This window comes from Pomacea canaliculata, linkage group LG3, assembly GCF_003073045.1.
Source record: "Pomacea canaliculata isolate SZHN2017 linkage group LG3, ASM307304v1, whole genome shotgun sequence".
Lineage (NCBI taxonomy): Eukaryota > Metazoa > Mollusca > Gastropoda > Architaenioglossa > Ampullariidae > Pomacea > Pomacea canaliculata.
In genome coordinates this window covers 35,784,177-35,796,360 of record NC_037592.1, presented here as the reverse complement: position 1 = coordinate 35,796,360, position 12,184 = coordinate 35,784,177, and the positions used below count along the sequence as shown (strand labels likewise).

Genomic DNA, 12,184 nt, shown 5'->3' with positions numbered 1-12,184 from the left:
TATTTCTTCGCATGAAGACAGGTTTTCAAGCAGAATGAGATCAGATACATCAGCAGTCCCACAAAAATATCTTTTCGCATTGAAGCTGTGCTGACTACCTCTGCAAAGAAGTCTGACTTAGCTCTCTGCCGGATGTTCTAACAGTTTGTAAGGAGGACAACAGACATTTGCTCTCAGATGAGCTGAATGAAGTATGTACCCGAGTTGATACCCTACTTGGTGCTCACACCTGAACAACTGAAGTCACACGTGTGAGAAGTAAAAAGCTCTGAACACGACAGTTCACAGGACTGAACAGAATAAAGGTTCACAGACACTAAACAGAAAATACACTCGCAGCACCGAGCGGAACAAACATTGCCCCACTATAGACAAAACACGGAGTGTACAACACTAAACAGGTTGACAGCACCAATAAACCGGACACACACAACATGGAGCAGAACACAGATGTTTAGCACTGAACGGAAAATGGATTTACAGCACTTGACAGAACAAGTGATTTACAGGAATGAACAGGAATGTAAACGAAGGTTGACCTGGTGTTCGTGCCCTCGAGTGAGTCAACTGGTTGTTTGAGGCCCACTCGGGTCTGGAAAACTTCTCCCCTCCCTCCATCTCACCCACCTTCTGCCCACCCAACAGAAATGAGTATGAAGACCTAGTTTATCATGAAGCTGAAGGCTGGGATCCACCCTACTGTTCCCTAGACACTATGAACACGTTCATTTACTACCCGTTAGACACAATGAACACTTTCATTCACAACTGAATCGAAATTTTTTCTGAATGTAACAAACAGCAAATCGTGGAGAATAAGGACTGCAGCATATTCAGAGAAATGATCGTCAACCGACGAGGAGACGCGCGTGCAGAATGAAGACAAGTGAGATGGAGGACTGAGGAGAGACAAGGAGGAAACACAAGATGTCCGAGTAGTTTCAACAGCGCGTGTGAGTGGCTCACTGTTGCAACTGCTGAGCGAAGGGAAAAGCGGAAATGAAATCTTACCTGTGGTGGCAACACGCAGGTGAGCGGCGGCAGACGGAACTGAAGTAAACTTGTCCTCGCACCTGTACTTCTCTCACATCCTCCGTCCCGTCTGGAAGTAAGGCGCTTGCTCCGAGGAGGTTAACGATCCCTCCAGGTGTGTCTGTGCCTCAGGTGTTGCCCCGGCGCGAGTTTTCTCACCTGGACTGCTACACACTCACACACACGTACACACAGACACTCAAATGCACGCGTTTGCACATCCGCACGAGGACGATTTTTCGTCTTGGTCGGCGATGAGTTTTCTTTTATCTCCTTCCTTCCACGGTTGCACACGTTATCCGGGTGGAAACACCTGGTCTATGCGGGTACACAACTCAGAAACTATTGTTTTGGCCCGGCTCCGAGAGAACACACGAAACTCTCTTGTCGGATCGTCAGTCGAGACACACCTGGCGAAAGAAGCCATGCTCGACGAAAGGAAAAAAAAAAAATACGGACACAGTTTTCTTTCCTTTTTTTTTTCTTCTTTTTTTTCAAGGGTGGAGGCGGTAAGTAACGGCCCAACGGGTAAGACACCAGATGTCGCCACCAGTTTGTGACGAAAGGAAGACGAGGAGCCCGGCAGGAAGGCAACAACAATGGTGACAACAGAGCGACAACACCGACAGCAGCACAGCTACACCGGCGACAGTGCAACTGCCTGGCACCAGTCGCGGGCGGGCCGGGAGAACACAGGAGAGCGGTACAGGCAGGGGAGACAACCCGACTGCCGCGCCGCGGAGCAGAACTTTACAGCCGGCAACGCGCGTGCGCAAGCGCGTGCCCTCGCGTCACTCGAGCATGCTGACCTCTGACCTCCATGGTCAGTGCTGGATGTACGGATGGGAAGCGTTAGGAGGTTAGCGGGATGAGGGGGAGGGTGAGTAGGGTAGCAACGTCGCTCATCAGGTTCGTTGAATCTCATGGACATCGGCGTCCTACGTCATCGCAACTGTCGTCTGCGAACTCGTCTTCAACGCAGCGGCGTCACAGTCTCCATCGAGTGCTCAGCCAGCCGTAGCGCCTTGTAGATGTCTTCTGGGCAGAACCGTCTGGTAGGTATCGACATCTTGCGAAGTAAGAATTCTGTCATGAAGATGGACTGGAAGGTTCTGACATCTTACACCAGCACGATGCTGTTGTTGTTATTGCATAAAACCTGATTTATTGCTATATTTAGGGTGTTATTTAGTTTATTTATTTCGACGGAACCAGAGTTCAATTTATAGTCTGACTTCTGGCGTCTCCCAAACCCGCAGCTAATGAGAGAAATTTGAATTCATCCAATTGAGAGAACCTACTTTTGTGCTGTTGAAAGCCTGGGAGGTTTAAAGAGAACTTCGATTTTCATCTGTTTTCTTTGCGAACAGAGATAATTGCTGAAATCTTGGGAAAAACCAGTCATTTTTAGAAAATAATCAACAAAACAGAAACAGTTAGAATAAGCCTGTAAGTGTTCAATGGCAGTTATCTACACTTTCGTCATGTTTAAGCACTATGGTTGGTAAAATACATTTGCTTGTTGAAACTGTAGGGGAAACATAAAATGTCCTGGATTCACATCTCAGCTCGGAGCACTCTCAGAATGTGACACCTATTCGCAGGGTGCTAAAAGTTTTTCCACCCCTCTACCCCTGTCTCTTCTTATAGTGTGAAGTCGTGTACTTGGTACCTAACCAACCATCCAACCCACCAACCATCCAACCTACCCACCCACCAACCAACCAACCATCCAACCTATATTTTGCCACGTGACTAGCACCGAAACAAACTAATGAAAGACCAGCACAGGTAGGCATGAACTCACCTTGACCTGTGAATACCATCAGCACGCAGCTATCGACCTCACGAGCACAGTGACTTTTTGACTTTTAAATATCATTAGCACGCAGCCATCGATCCCGACAAACATCGGGATTTGCAAAGTCGCCGAGTGTTTAAATCCTTCATTTAAAGATCGGATTTCGGCAAGGGGAGACCACTCAATAGACGCTGCACGCGGTCCTTTAGTTAAATACTGATTTTTAAAAAACCTTAGCAATCTAAGGCCAAAGGTCGCTAGTTGATATTGTGTGTTGGCGATCGAGCAAAACGACGACAGATGTGTAAACCGCACCCTGGGTACAGAGAACTGTGGGACATAATTTGTGAGTGTGTATCCCGATCTCCTTCTCGAAAGACGCGAAAGTAGCAGACGATGAAGAAGAAGAAGAACAACAACAACAACAACAACACACAAAAAAAAAAGAAGATCGAAGGACAAACAAAAAGTGAAGATAAGGATAAAAAAAAAAATAGGATCAAGACTTTAAAATTTCTCTCCGTTGCTCAGCTGTCTTCCAGCTGAGTGCACTCAAATTATATCAGTTTGGAGCTGCCATCTTGCTGTCATTTTTTAACGGTTGCGTGCTGTCACCAGAGCTCTGGCTCCCCTGACCTACCCTTCCACCCTCTACCCTTCCCATACACACTTGCACGCGCGAAGTAAGAAGCACGTGTTAGTGATTGAAAACCAGGTGCGCCTCCTACCGACAGACCCGATGGTCTGACAATGACTGTGGTCGGGGAAAAACCCACAGCTGCAATAATTTGAAAAAGAAGAAAAAAATAAGTAGGACAAGGGTTAATGAACCACGAGGTTCCTAGTGATTAACCTCTTTTTCTCCTTCGTTCATTCCTTAACCCTTTCATTCTCACAGCCCTGTGAGCATTGCTGGGCTTCTGAACTTTCTCTCTGGAATGCGATGTTGTGATTGGTCGACTGGCTTGGAAACGGTGAACCTCGTTATTTTCATTTCCAAACAACTTTCTCTCGTCGATGGAAAGTGAATCATACTCCGTTGAACATAAACAGACTCACGTTTGTTTGGTGACTGCTGGAGGAGGTGACCTATCATGGCGAGAGGTTGTGACCCGTGACGCTGATTGAGTATATTTCACTGGCAACCAATCCGCAAAGACCTGCAAAACCATTCTCGCCAAACGTTTTCCGATCGCCGTCAATTACTTTCTGCCGAGGTTTTATCTGCGAGAGCGATTGTGTGAGATGTTCAGTATGTAAATCCCAGTGATGGTTGCTTTGACGATGTAATGGAGTGATTTCAATGGAGGATCAGGATGTGCACTAAACAATATTGTAGGTCACGACAGGTGACTTGAATTATTGTGAAGACCTACCGAGGGTGTGAGTGAATGATTGTATCGCTTTACAGAGTTTGCAACTGACAGACGATTATATCCACAAACTTGTATGACTGGACTGCTGGCAGACGAATTTTTTTTCTAAAACGAGGCATGCTACTACAAAGCTTCCGGTTTAGTCCATTCTTTGTTTAGGCTCGCCGAGACTGATAGCGGAGAACTTCGCGAGAGGCTAAGAGTTGGTCTCGGCAGACAGACAGCAATCCACCTATACACATCCATGATTGTATCCGTTTATAAGGCACGTGACTGAGTTTACAGTTGTGTGACGTCACGTCCTGGGCGTTTGGTGAACCGCGCTCACTCTTTAGAAAAGCATCTACAGCCAGGTAGAGGGTAGACGAGATAAATACCTTCCTGCTTGTTTCCGCGTTCCCCTTGCCCCTCGCCGCCATCCCACCCTAAGTGCATGTCAGACGCATGCGCAGAATAAATTGCGCGCGTGGTTTCAGGATTCAGGAAGGGCAGGCAACTGGCGGTGGTGGAGTCGGGTAGCTACAGGACCTGTAAATAACCCACCTACCTCAATCAATAATGCAAACAGTGCTTATTACCACACTTTGCAGGACGGGAAGTGCCTGTCGCCACATGAAGGAGAATAAGCATTCCAGGAAGTTTCGGCTTCAAAGAACTCTAAATGATAATCTCATTTCTAACCAGGCGTACACGCCATCATGCCCATCCAGAAATCCGGAATCCTTTGCAAGGGAAAAAAAATGTTGGTTTTTTTTTTTTGGCTGGGGGAAGACGAGTGAGATTTCTTGTTTGAGTCAAGTTATTTAGAAGGTCTGGTTGTCACAGATGAACTGTTGCAGGTGTTGCTAATGAGGTGATACATCTGCAGTGGATAAATTAAGCTGTCTCTCTGAGATTTAACTAGCATATCCAGGCGCGGGTAATGAGATGGTAGATATGTCCATGACAATATAGCCTGCAAGCCCAGGTAGTGTTTGTGCCGACCTGCCGCAGCCCCAGCCAGACAGGGATCAACGACTCCCCTCCCGGACCGGATACCTTTAAAGCAGGTGCAACTAATGGGGAGAGGGAGGGTAAGGTCTCACAGACTTATTTAAAAAGCAGACGAAACAAGAGTTCAAGATGTAAATTTGTTGTAGATTTAGTTTCTGTTCAGTTTGCTTTTCAATTTGTTCAAATTTCTGTTGGAGGCGCCGTTATAGTTTGGTCTTTGATGTGAGACATGTTAGCCTCTCACTGCACTGGACTCCTTTGATATTGTCGATGTATACTGTAATACTAGGATTTAATCTAGCTTATACATGCAGTCAAAATTGTTTATGCACACATTAATGCACAGTCAAACAAACAGACAGACAAACAAACAAATAAACGTGCATGCATATTAACATACAAAACACACACCCTAACTCGAAAACTCTGATGTCACGTGATCCCAAGTCAACGAAGAGAGCAGAGCTTCACATTTTGTCTGTCGCCCTGTCCTAACCCACGCACAGTCATCTGCATTTCAAATTGTCCATTTTTAAAGCCAGTGGCGTAGAAAGGGGCAGCGGGGGCAATGAGGAATATTGCCCCCCAATATTTGAGTCACAGCAAAGAACAAAGAAAGGTAGGGGAACGTAGAGAGGAGACGGTCATCACCGTCACAAAAGCGGGCCCTGAGGCAAGTGGAGGCTCTAGCACCTCTGACATCAGATCGGGACAAATGCTAATTGCACTGTGTTGAAGCTGAGCGGAGAAAGCAGCAGGACAGTACATCGGTACATCGAATAATGCGAGCTAAAATTATGAACTAGTTGCATAGCAATACCCCAGTGAGTCTTGCCAATCAGACAGAACCTTACACTTTGTGAAAAGCTAGCGAAGCATTATTGGTAGTTTTCTTTAGAGACAGAGAGACTGGTATTATTGCTCTACGATCAAAGTGCATAAGTAACATTTCTAAAACTACACAAGGCATCAAACGACTGGTACTCAACATAAGTTATCTGTGTTATACATGTGTCCGTATGGCCAGTTTAACGGTAGGATGGGGAGAACCGAGTTCAGGTATATGTAACGTGTATTATCTCGCGGACGCTGGTCCCTGTGGGTAGGGAAAGGTTCTCTCGAAGCCCACACAGGTATATGTGGACACGGCGGGGCAGAGTACACGTGGCTGTGTGTATTGTCGCTGGAACTGGCGGGTGTCTAGAAGAGGGTTGCGTATTTTCGTTTGTTTGAATAGAACAACGCGTGTCACGAGCCGTTGGGTGAGTAGCTTAATTAATCTTTACCTTTGTTTTCCACCCGATGGCTACCAAGTGTGCAGACGTGTACGGTGTGTGACGCATGCATGCCGCATGTGTGCAGCGGCGTGGTGTATATTGCCGCTGGAATGTTGATTTCCCATTTGGTTTTTTTTTTTTTCTATGTGAAAGCATTATTCATTTCACTTCCTTTCTGTCCTCTTAAAAGTCATCCATGATTAGTGTTCGTGTTCGGGTTTAGAGGTCTGCAGGGTAGATATAACAAATCTTGTCCCAGTGATGGAGCCAAGCTCAGAAAAACTGCAGTTTCTCCCACGACCACCACCGCCACCCACCACCAACAACAACAAGAAGCGGTGATTCTGTTTTGTTTGAAGCCAGGGCACCTGTGTGGCGGCCGGTGTGCACGCGGTGGAGGCCGTCGCCGACCAGTCGCAGTAACACGACACCAGCTAATTAGACAAATTACGTAATAGCAGCACCACCAGCGTGTACTACAACTTTCCGGCAACATTATCCTGTCTCAGCCGCCTACAGTTGCAAGCCGGTCCCTTGGCAACTCCATCGACACCGGCAGTGAGTGTTGAGAGCCGCACACGGTCCGTGGTCACACAGCCATACCTTGAGTGCCAACATCCTCACCTGGCTTGTAAAGACCTGTACACAGGTAAACAGGTAAACAGGTGGAGGCCTGTCAGGAATCTCGGATGTAAGGGGGAAATGGAAAGCAAGATGTTCCCATCAGCGGTTCCACAAACAGCTTTTTTTCTGGCGAGTTCAGTCTGTAGGAAATGAGCATCAAGCATCCCGGGACAAAGACGCACCCAACCAACTCAAACAAAATAAACAAACAAACAAAACAAAAACAAACGAACAACAGCTTAAATCAGATGTAAGCAATTTAACTGAAGCCATTGTTTAATCAATTATTAGAAGACAATTAGAAGGTTCAGTCTCTGGCCTCGGGAATGGGCGTCCTCGTGACGTCATGTCCGGCTGGCCGAAGCGGATGCGCAGGTGGACAGGCCGGAAGCTGGACTGCTCTCTGCCCTGACCTTAGCAGCAGCGAGGTCAAGTATGCCGACAAAGGGACGGTATCGATCTTACCTGTCTAAGTGGCAACCAGCGATCTGATAATTTTCAAGAAGACACGAACGGATGCAAATTAGTGGCGGCCATGAGGACGAGTCTCAAACTTTTTTTTTTGTATCGGTGAACAGTTTGGAAGAGCGATTCAGGAGACATGGTAATGGCTTCATTAATTACCGAGGATTAGACTTTCAGAAAGCTTAGCAAAGTATCTAAGCTTTACTAATTAGATTAATTATCTTTTGGTCAAAATAATGTTATTCTTTACTTCACTTTATGATATTTTTGACAGTCAGAAGAACACAACAGCTGCAAACTAAATTCAAACTGACAAATAACTCACTTGTTTACGAGGGACAAAGCACGACAAACAACAATCATGAAATGGTTTTCAGACAAAGCCAGACAAAATGGAAAATGAGCGAAACAGTGGAGTCGCAATCATTTAACCCACTGCCTGCTTTTTACTGGGACTGGACTGGATCCGGAGCACATCTCCTGAGGGGGAAAACTCCATTTACAACTGCAATGCCACAAAAACCTCAATAAATAAATAAATAATAAAATTGCAAGCTACAAACCATCCCATCGTTTTTACCCATTTCTAGTCTGTTTGTTTATGTGTTCCATTCAAACGCTCCTTACAAGTATTACTAGTATAAAATTAAAATGGCGCTTAGTTTAAAATTATTGAAAAATTTATTGCTGAGGACTTGAAAATCAAGGGTAATAACATTCATATACACATGGACTGTGGGGATGCTTGTCTGTTTTTTTTTTTTCACTCTCTCTCACACTTACTTTGTCATGCACAAGCATAAACACACTCTCGCTCACAAATATATAGAAACACTCTCACAAACACACTCACACACACTCAAACACACAAACACTCACACTCACACACACAGAGCAACACGTCCATCACGTGGTGCAGGCTGTGAGGTGACTCAGCAAAGTCTCGAGGACGAGGGCTGCTGTGTACCAACATCACATTCCGCAGCATGTTGACCCACAACCCGACAGTTTACAATCACGCCAGCCGGCGTCAGGCGTAGCCATGGCAACAACGGTGAGGCACAGACAGCCAAAGCGTGCCAGAGAGAACAGAGAGAGAGAAGGCGAGAGGCCCACTTCAAGGGGGAGTGAGGCCAAAAGGGTTCCGTCCAAATTACACAGGAAAAAGTTCAAGCAAAACAAAGAATTCCTCCCACACATAAACTATACTTTCCTTTACATATACATTCGTAGCAGTTCCTTCTTTTGAGAGTCTAAATGTCTTCATGAACACATTCCCAGTAAGCAGCCAGCACTGTAAACAAATGCCACAGAGAAAGGACAGCGTGTCCGAGACGAGATCTGAACCCAGGACATCCAAACCTCCCTGTATTAGTGACAGGCGCTAACCGCTGATCCACCGGACCCCCCTCGGCAGAAAGGAATGAAAAGAACGAAATATTCTTAAGGATAGCAAAGATAATTTTCGGGTGCGCTATTTTGGAAGGAGTAGTTAAGGAAAGGAAACAAGAAGGAATGAGGGAAAAGAGGAAGAATGAAAGTGAGTTATGTGTTTCCTCTTCTGCTGTTCTTATTGTTGATGCTTGTCTTTTGTGCTGCAGCGACGACTGTTTTGTCGCTGTCGTAGCTGCTGACGTCACGAAAGCGGCGTAACGCCCACGCAGGTATCCAGTTCCATGGCAACGCCGGAGGTCTGATTGTACGATCGCCAGACGATGACAGGAAGCCTTGTCTGTGACACCAACAGATCGTGAGTACAGTTTCCCGACATTCGTCACCCGGGTAGTTCGATACCCACTCATTCTTAGATGCAGTCCCTTAGCATTCACAAACACCCCGTATGCTAGGCAGGGTGGAGGAGACAAGAGAGGGAGGAGGAATAAAGCAACATAAACTGTACAGCAAGCGAGCAGACGATGCTGGAGCTCGCATCATTAGGAATGTATCAGTCGTCTCCAAGAAAAATCGTTCTGCCGATCTCTGTCCAGTGTATGTAAACGACTCGCAGACAGATTCAGGGCAAGAGAATAAATAAAATGTTTTATCAGACGACGAAAGCTGATAATGTCGCCATGGTGAACCATTCAGTTGTATTTCGGTGTAGAACGATCTCAAGCACAAATGATGATAATGAGAAGTCTGAGAATGAGGGTGGGGAAGATGAGGATGAGGAGAAGTATGATGATGAGTGCGATGAGGAGTGTGATGAGGAAGAGACTGACGATAGTATGCAGGCTCAGTCAGGATGTCATTTATATGGAGCTACACACGACAATAACCAATGAACTGTTGATGGACAGACCATCACTCATTGTGTTAGGAGAGAGGGGTGGGGATGTGATTGTGTTGTCTTTCTCCCTTTCCTGTCTTCCTGCCTGCTTGTTTCTCCCCATCAACCTATCTTTCTTCCTTCCTGTTACCCTCTCTACACGTCTGTCTGATTGTCCGTTGTATCTTGAGATACAAAATTTTGCAAAACTCTTCCCCGGCTTGCCAGACAGACAGAAATACCCGGTCAATCATTTATCTGCATCGTCCCTCCATCCTCCTCATGCCACCCAGCTCTTTCTCCCCCTCCTCTCTCTGTTTGAAGTCCTCTCCACTAATAGAGTCCACAGGACTAAGGGAGTGCGAGTCCAGTCCAGTCCACCTTCGCTTGGCGACCAGGTGATCCATGGCCACGTGACACCAACGGCGCCACATTTGCCGCCGCACTTCTGCTGATGTCATCACCTGGCAACTGATCGATGGCAGGTGGTGGGTCGGAGGGATACACGACGATTTCATTGCCCAATCACCGGACGTCACAGCTGTAGCCACTGGCGTGCGCGCGCAAACCACGTCCGACTTCCGGGTCGCTGGAGCTCGGGTACACCACCTAGCTGTGAGTGAGTTTGTAAATCACAGACTTGTGTAAGATAGTATTTGTCAAAATCTGGGTAATCGCTATTCTTTCGTACTCGATCCCTTCCTACTTCAAGGCACCGCCTGCTGCAGCTGCAACACGCAAACACCTTCATTCCCACCTGAGCATCTTGCAGTTCTTGCAACACCTCACATGCACACTTCTCCTGTCTGCCTGCCTGTTCCTGTCTGCGGCTACGAATCAGAAAGAGAAGACTGGCAGAGAATAACGATGAGTCATCCACGTGATGTCGAGGATGCTGACAGACAGGGATGCTGTTCAAATGTCAGTTGGTCACGCGTGTCAGTTACACCGCCCACGCTCCGCCAGCTTGTCAGTCTCGACGTCACGTGACCTACTTCTCTCCTCTGTCCATTCGTGGTTCTCGTGTCTTCTCGTGTTCTAGCACTTTCTTCTTGCATCCCCTTGACCTTCTGAACAAACAGATGGGTTTTTTCTTTTCCTGTAAACCGCAATTTCTTTTTAAGCCGTTCTTACTCTCTGTGTAAACCTCACGATAAACACTTGTTTCATCTTTCTGTAAACCCCATAATTCACTTTTTGAAATAATCCTCATAATAAAAGAATGTTTCCTGTCTAACTGTGAAACACATGATAAACACTTCTTTCGTCATGTAAACCACATAATAAACGCTTTTCCCTTTAGTGTAAACCGTACGATAAGTATGTTTGCTTTAAGAGTAAACTATCTGATAAACCATATGTGGGTGGGTGGATGGGTCTTCCAGGTACCTCTCCGGTTAGTATCTTTGCTTCTGACAGATCTTTCCACCTGCTGTTTATTCTTTTGGTCTTTCGTCTCTCATTTTTCTCTTGAGAACTAAAGTTTCTTACTTGGGGCAGGAAAGGTCAGAGGGTATCACGTTAAGTATCTCACTCTCAGTTGTTCTGAAAATGAGAACAACTATGTGTTGAAACATGTCTGAAATCAAGAATCGTCATGTATTGAAACATGTCTGAAATTGAGAATAATTAATTTGTCACGTGGTTCCATTGTTCTTCGTGTTAACCCTTGTAGTCCTGCTAATTAGGAAGTTAGAACACAGAGGAAGGATTAGTTGTTGCTGTGGTTGGGCTCTCCTGTCATCATCATGTACTCTCCATTTCCACGCCTATTCACCTGCTGTTTCTTTGTTGCTTCTTCTAGCTTTCAGAGAAATTGCTAAATGTTGCCGACAGTGTGGTGGGACCCATGATCACCATGGAGACTGAAGAGCTCGAGCGTGATGCACATACAGTTCTCCAGTCTACATGTGAAGTATATCTACAGTATATCACTATGTGTGATGTATTTGTACAGTTCTCCCAGTCTACATGCGATGTACATGCACAGCTCTCACACGATGACTCAACTGTAACAGTGGGCGTAGAAATACATCAAAATACAGGCAAAGTTCGTTTTACACAGTTTTTTAGAATCAGTCAAATTCATGACTGACAAGGGCAGACAACTGCATATGTATGAATTCGTGCGTGTGAGAGAACAGAGAATCGAATAAGAAAGAAATCGAGCGAGAGAGGGCAAGGATGTGAGAGAGATGGAGGAGGAGAAGGAGGAGGAGGAGGTATGAGGAGAGGAGACCAGAGCATCGCCTGATGTCATCGCCTGTGCCACCCACACACTCCACACGTCCACAGTCCGTTTTCTCGAAGAACTTACATTTCCCACCACCAACCTCTAATTTCTCAG

General features: G+C 46.1%; 1 protein-coding gene across 1 annotated transcript in view; it reads right to left on the bottom strand.

The window, feature by feature from the left end:
- LOC112560132 (proline-rich protein 36-like) overlaps positions 1 to 1,384 on the bottom strand; it is a 67,083-nt gene extending 65,699 nt beyond the window's left edge. The window contains exon 1 of the mRNA XM_025231722.1: positions 1,012 to 1,384. The gene's annotated coding sequence lies outside the window, so the exon portion shown is untranslated. The remainder of the gene's footprint in view (positions 1 to 1,011) is intronic.
- Positions 1,385 to 12,184: the final 10,800 nt, after the last annotated feature.